This window comes from Dama dama, chromosome 13 (assembly GCF_033118175.1).
Source record: "Dama dama isolate Ldn47 chromosome 13, ASM3311817v1, whole genome shotgun sequence".
NCBI lineage: Eukaryota > Metazoa > Chordata > Mammalia > Artiodactyla > Cervidae > Dama > Dama dama.
Window position 1 is genome coordinate 63264119 of NC_083693.1, and position 7651 is coordinate 63271769.

At 40.3% G+C, this 7651-nt stretch overlaps 1 non-coding gene across 1 annotated transcript; it reads right to left on the bottom strand.

Annotated features, from left to right (window-relative positions):
* Positions 1 to 584: 584 nt before the first annotated feature.
* Positions 585 to 688, bottom strand: LOC133068559 (U6 spliceosomal RNA). The gene has a single exon (XR_009695535.1). It is a non-coding gene; the product is annotated as a U6 spliceosomal RNA (small nuclear RNA).
* Between the last annotated feature and the right edge of the window lie 6963 nt (positions 689 to 7651).

Sequence of the window (7651 nt, forward strand, 5' to 3'; positions counted from 1 at the left end):
GGTTTTTATTTTATTCATCACCATAGCATCTCAGACTTTTTTTTAAAAAGTGGTGAGATTATGCAGAAATTATTTATTCAATATACAGACAAAGGTTAGTGAACAAAGATTCATTCATGCCCCCACTACAAACTGAAAACCACTGCTATAGTAATAGCAACAGTAGTAGCAACATTATTTTTATTAATTTTTATTGGGTTATGGTTGTTTTACAAGGTTGTGTTAGTTTCTGCTGCATAGCAAAGTTAATGAGCTATACATATACATATACCCCCTCTTTTTTTTACTTCCTTTGCATTTAAGTCAGCACAGGGTACCAAGCAGAGTTCCCTGTGCTAGACTGTATGTTCTCATTAGTTAACTATTTTATACAAATACCAATAACGTATATTTGTCAATCCCAATCTCCTGATTGCTCCCACCCCTCCTTTCCCCTATGATATCCATACATTTATTCTCTATGCTTTGCAAATAAGATAACCTATACCATTTTTCTAGATTCCACATATATGCATTAAAGATGGTATTTGTTTTGCTCTTTCTGACTTATTTCGCTGTCTCTAGGTCCATCCATGTCTCTACAAAAACTTACGGAATGGTTCATGAATTTGCGTGTCATCCTTGCACAGAGGCTAGGCTCATCTCTGCATTGTTCAAATTTTAGTATGTGTGCCGCCAAAGTGAGCACAGCAGTAGCAACATTTATTGAATATTTGCCAAGTGCCTGTTCTAAGTGCTGAACATGTATAACTAATTTAATTCACACAACGACCATATGAGATAAACATTATGATTACCCTATTTATAACAGTTTGTTTTTGCTTCCTTATACTTTCCTTCTCTTTTCCTTTACTAAAAGACCCTCATTTTCAAATGAGGATATTACTGCTGGAAGATATATTTCCTTGCCTCCTTGGTCTCTGGGGAGGGGGTGTGATGACTGTGTGACTAAGTTTAGAGCCATTAGAAATAAATGAAAATGTACATTTGGAGAGGTCTTCTTAAATGTTGGAGGAAGGCATACCCTTTCTCCTTCCTGCTTCCTGGACCAAAAATGTCTGGAAGTGAAGATGAGGTCCATACACTAGGGACGATAGAGCAGTGATCTGGAAGAAGCCTGCCATACCAGTCCTACATGGCTTGCTTCTGGATTTATTTTATGTGAAAAAGAAGAAAATCCTATCTCATTTAAGTTACTATTTTCCCCCCTTATATGGAGTCGAACTTTATCCTAACTGATATGCCATTTTGAAAATGAGAACACTGAGGTTCTGAGTTTAAGTAACTAGCTTGATGTTACAAAATTATTGAGAACAAAGGGAGAATTTTAATTCACACATTCTTACTCCAGAGCCCACATTACCCCTTATAGTATATTGCCTCTTGCTATACAACTGTAGGAAGTGGGTCTAATAAAGGGAAGTAACTTAACAAATTTGTGTGTTCTCGTGACGACTACTGGCTGCCATGGGAAGGGGGCATTCTCTTCGCAAGGCAATGCTTTTCAACTGAAGTAATTCTGAGAGGGGGCTGATAACTGAATGCTATCTGTGGACAGCACTCCCAGCAGGTAGGGGGAAAAGTCCTTCTTTTCTGAAAGGGGATTTGGGTGGTGCATTGTGGTGGCCATCACCCATGCTAATATCATGCCATTTCCTGTGCCTGTTACCTTTCCCCTTAACTATCCAAAACCTTGTCCGTGTTGGGGTATAAAAGTCTGGACCCATCCAACTCAGGACAACTCTAAAGGGTCATCCCAGCTTCAGAGCTCTTCAGAGAGTTGGCTGAGGCTTTCACTGACTTCACAGCAGCCCAACTTCTCCCTCTGCCCATCCTTTCTTTCTGTGGAAAGTTTTAAGGAACACTGCCTTAAAAATAAACAAACAAATAAAGACCTTCCTATTACTGAACTCAATCTCAGAGTTTGTTTCCTGGGGAACCCAACCTGTGACCTCATCATGTCTTTATTCAATCACTGACCTTAATTGGAAGGGAGGTAATACACATCAAGAAAAAGAAAACTGTGGAAATTCCCTGGTGGTCCAGGGTTAGGAGCTGGCACTTTCACTGCTGGGGGACCCAGGCTCAATCTCTGTTTGGGGAACTAAGATCCTGCAAGCCACGACATTATTTGTTTTGGTCTACCCAGCACTCTTTCTGTTTCTTGGTATCAGACTGCCCACTGGCAACAGAGGAGTGTCAATGGGTCAATCATAACACCTCACTTCTCTGGCCGCAGTGATGGGTACAAGAGGCATGCACATGATCAGGCTTGGACACTAGAATCCTTCCCTGGTCATTTTTGTACTGAAAGCTAGAAAACAGAACTCGCTTGCTTCTCAGATCATGGGACTGACAGGATGTATCCTTAAGGATGCTGGGGCTACATTTTCTGTCTGCAAGAAAAAAGGCCCTCTGAAGTGAGAGAGAATAAATTCAAGCAGAGGGCAGAAAAAGAAAAACTCAGTTCATGCTGCTCATCCAACAGTACTGTGAATTATCCTAGTATCCATCTATTTGATGCTTTTGAGCTGTGGTGTTGGAGAAGACTCTCGAGAGTCCCTTGGACTGCAAGGAGATCCAACCAGTCCATCCTACAGGAGATCAGACCTGGGTATTCATTGAAAGGACTAATGCTGAAGCTGAAACTCCAATACTTTGGCTACCTGATGCGAAGAGCTGACTCATTTGAAAAGACCCTGATACTGGGAAAGATTGAGGGCAGGAGGAGAAGGGGACGACAGAGGATGAGATGGTTGGATGGCATCACCGACTCGATGGACATGGGTTTGGGTGGACTCCGGGGGTTGGTGATGGACAGGGAGGTCTGGCGTGCTGCGATTCATGGGGTTGCAAAGCGTTGGACACGACTGAGCAATTGAACTGAACTGAATCTATTTACACACACAAACACACACAACTTTACTTATTTATTTATTGCTTAAACCATTTTGTTTCTTCTTTTTCATTTGCAATGGAAACAACTTGCCTAGACATCTGTGTATTTTCTATGAGCTGCCACCTCCTTTAACCTAGTCCTACTCAATATCCTAAATATTGAAGAATAAGCAATAAAATAATCTACTTTGCTCAAATCCGGGAAGTTAAATTTTTTATGAGTCAACATATATTGAAAACAATACCTGCCAGTGTTTTGAGTTCAAGATAATTTCAGAGTTGTAAAAGAGAAATAAATGACATAATTTTTGCCTTTAAGGAAGACTCCATATAAAAACAAAATTCCTATGATTTAATCTCCCTTGCTACTCTATAATAGCTTCTTACCCTTCCCTTAAATCTTAAAACATTGTTTGTCTGTGATTATACTGCCTTTCCAATTATATGAATATATTTATGTCTGTATTTGGTATCATAAAAGATATCCCCCAATAGGAACTTTTTTAAACTAATTTTTAAAAGTTTAGAAATACAGAAAATCTGTAAAAATATGATTTCCCATATACTCAACATCTAGTCACCTATGTTTTTAACATCCTATAATAGCATGGTAGATTTGTGACAATCAACCAATAAAACATTATTATTAATTAAAGTCCAAGTTTATTAAAATTTCCTTAGTTTTTACCTAAAGTTCTTTTTCCATTCCAGAATCCTATCTAGGATACCACATAACATTGTTTTGGCTGTGAAAGTTTTTCAGACTTTCCTTCTTTTTGTTGACTTTGATAGCATGTAGGATTATTACTGATCAGGCATTTTTCAGAATGTCCCTCAGTTGAGAATTGTCTGATGTTTTCCTTGTGATTAGATAGGGTTACAGGGTTTTGGGGAGGAAGACCACAGAGCGCTCCTCTCAGCACATCATATCAAAGGTACATACTACCAACACAACTTATCAGTGTTGCTGTTAATCTTGACCACCTGGTTTAAGGAGCTGATTTTTACCTCAACTTGTTGAATACCGAATTCAGAACCATCTATGTTGTCTTGTTGTTTAGTTCCTAAGTCATGTCCAAGTCTTTTTTAACCCCTGTGGACTGTAGCCCACCAGGCTTCTCTGTCCATGGAATTCTCCAGGCAAGAATACTGGACTGGGTTGCTATTTTCTTCTTCAGGGCATCTGCCTGACCCAGGGATCAAACCTACATCTCCTGCATTGCACAAGGATTTCTATCACTGAGCTACCTGGGAAGCCCCTAAATAGAGCACTTGTACACTGTCTTGGTAATATCTGATTTGGGCTGTTTAATAGGGAGAAGAACTTGAAGAAGTAAGCATCAAAGCAGATTAAAAATAAGTTTTTTTCCCTGGGGAAAGGGTGGAAAGAGGATTGGTTTTCTAGCTTCAGCCCTGCCACTTTCTAGATGTATGACTCTGGGCAAGTTACTTCCACGTCTGTAAAATGGAATAATGGTAGCAAAGAGTTAAGCAACTGGTGAAAAAATGTACGTGAATGTGAAAGTCATAATACACTTTTACATGCTAGAATCTCATATAAAAATGAAAACACTTTCTATAAAGAAAGAGTAACATCTTAAGCAGTTAACATCACTTTACAGATTAATTTTCATTGGCTGGGCTAAGCAAAGCAAGGCCAATATGAAATTGAAGAAAGGATAGGTGTCCACTATAATCAAGGATTTCCCATTTTTGGCCTTGCTTTTTTTTTTTTGCTTGCCAAAGTCTGGTTGTCCTTTCTTGGATCTTACGAAGCCAGAGCAAAGGACTCAAGCTAGATGTAAAGTAAATACTAAAAATTTTGGGTTTTTTTTTTTTGGCATCTGTGAGAGAGAAATCATCACTCTTTGAGGGTGTAATAATTTTTCCAGGCTACTCTAGGACTATTAGGCTGGTAACTTTATTTTTGAAATGGATAGGAAGCACAGAATAATTATTCTATGACAAGTCTTCCTGCCTCAAAATCATACCACTCTGATTTGAATGAAAATACCAAAGTTTTTGCATTTGGGGGGTTTTATACACATGTACTTTCTTGAACCTGATGCCTGAAAAAATAAATCAGCTCCATCTTCTCCTTAAACAGGATAGAGTCAATAACTTTTAAAACTTTCATGTAAGGACAAAGGAAATATGCAGAAAAAACAAGAAGTAGGGGCTTTTTCTGCATCACTGTAATTAAAGCTGAACATATAGCAACAGTTAGCCTCGTAGCCTCTTAGAACGCAAAGAGCAAAGATGTTAGATACCAATGATCCGAATCCAAGCCTAATTCTGTCTCAAGATACAGGACTTTGCAAAAGTTTCTGGGACATATTTGTGCTCATCCATAAAACTGTGTTGCTGAGAGGATAACATGGAAAAGGGTTTCCCTTGTGACTCAGATGGTAAAACATCTGTCTGCCAACGCGGGAGACACTAGTTCAATCCTTGGGCCAGGAAGGTTCCCTGGAGAAGATGGCAACCCACACCCAATATTCTTGCCTGGAAAATCCATGGGATTTTGGGATCCATGGGATCCCAAAAGAATGGGACACGAATTTTTGACTAAACAACAACAAAGCACGCAGAAACAATTTGTAAGAGAGCTATTATCTCTCTCCTAGAATGTGCTTGCTATTAGCAACAGCATGAGTTATTATTCATTGTGGGCAGCTCTGGACTTTCTATTTGGAAGCCTAGCTCGAGGCAAAAGCAAAAGTGAGTTTAGGAACAGTTTCTAAAAGCTCACCCTTTCTGAAGTTCTTTCCCTTAGTGTGAAGGCAGTAATCTTGGAAACCAGGCTGGCACCGCCCCTTTCAGTCATAAAGCTTAGTTCTAGTTCTTCTTCCTTTTCTCTGTAATTTGGGACGCTGCTATTTCATGGTCATTTTCTTTTGGTTGTTTTCTTCTCTTCACAATGTCAGCACAAGCGAGAAAATCTACTGAAGCAAGTACAAAATCTTTCTTGTCTCCCCTTCTGCTGCGGCTCACCTAAGTTTTCCCTACAGGGCAGTCGCAGCCTCAGACGTCCTCAAAAACAAAAACTCTTATGAGGGCCTAAACCGTGGGTCAAGGACATTCACCAGGTAAAAGCCAAAGACATTCCGGTTCAGGTACAAGAGCTAGCCCAGACAACCAAACGGACCACACACTTCCACACAGAGATAAACCGCGCGAGATAAGACTGAAAGAAGCGAGACAAGTCCACTTTCTCGCGAGAAGAGGAGGCGTCGACAGTTCAGTTCAGTTCAGCAGTTCAGTCCTGTAGAGCTCTTCGTGACCCCATGGACTGTAGCACGCCAGGCTTCCCTGTCCATCACCAACTCCCATAGCTTACTCAAACTCAGGTCCATCGAGTCAGTGATGCCATCCAATCATCTCGTCCTCTGTCGTCCCCTTCTCCTCCCACCTTCAGTCTTGCCTAGCATCAGGGTCTTTTCCAATAAGTCAGTTCTTCACATAAGGTAGCCAAAGTATTGGAGTTTCAGCTTCAGCATCAGTCCTTTCAATGAATATTCAGGACTGATTTCCTTTAGGATGGACTGGTTGGATCTCCTTGCAGTCCAAGAGACTCTCAAGAGTCTTCTCCAACACCACAGTTCAAAAGCATCAATTCTTCTGCGCTCAGCTTTCTTTATAGTCCAACTCTCATATCCATACATGACTAGTGGAAAAACCATAGATTTGACTAGGTGGATCTTTGTCAGCAAACTAATGTCTCTGCTTTTTAATATGCTGTCTAGGTTGATCATAGTTTTTCTTCCAAGGAGCAAGCATCTTTTAATTTCATGGCTGCAGTCACCGTCTGCAGTAATTTTGGAGCCCCCAAAGATAAAGTCTGTCACTGTTTCCATTGTTTCCCTATCTATTTGCCATGAAGTGATGGGACCGGATGCAATAATCTTAGTTTTCTGAATGTTGAGCCTTAAGCCAACTTTTTCACTCTCCTCTTTCACTCTCATCAAGAGACTTTTTAGTTCTTCACTTTCTGCCATAAATGTGGTGTCATCTGCATATCTGAGGTTGTTTATATTTCTCCTGGCAATCTTGATTCCAGCTTATGCTTCATCCAGCCCAGCATTTCGCATGATGTACTCTGCATAGAAGTTAAATAAGCAGGGTGACAACATACAGCCTTGATGTACTCCTTTCCCAATTTGGAACCAGTCTGTTCTTCCATGTCCAGTTCTAACTTGCTTCTTGACCTACATACAGATTTCTCAGGAGGCAGGTAAGGCAGTCTGGTATTCCCATCTCTTGAAGAATTTTCCACAGTTTGTTGTGATCTACACAGTCAAAGGCTTTGGCATAACCAATAAGGCAGAGGTAGATATTTTTCTGCTATTTCCTTGCTTTTTCCATGATCCAACATATGTTGGCAATTGGATCTCTGGTTCCTCTGCCTTTACTAAATCCAGCTTGAACATCTGGAAGTTCATGGTTCATGTCCTGTTGAAGCCTGGCTTGGAGAATTTTGAGCATTACTTTGCTAGCATGTGAGATGAGTGCAATTGTGCGGTAGTTTGAACATTCTCTGGCATTGCCTTTCTTTGGGATTGGAATGAAAACTGAATTTTCCAGTCCTGTGGCCACTGCTGAGTTTTCCAAATTTGCTGGCATATTGAGCACAGCACTTTCACAGCATCATCTTTTAGGATTTGAATTAGCTCAACTGAAATTTCATCACCTCCACTAGCTTTGTTCATAGTGAGGCTTCTTAAGGCCCACTTTACCTCACCTTTCAGGATGT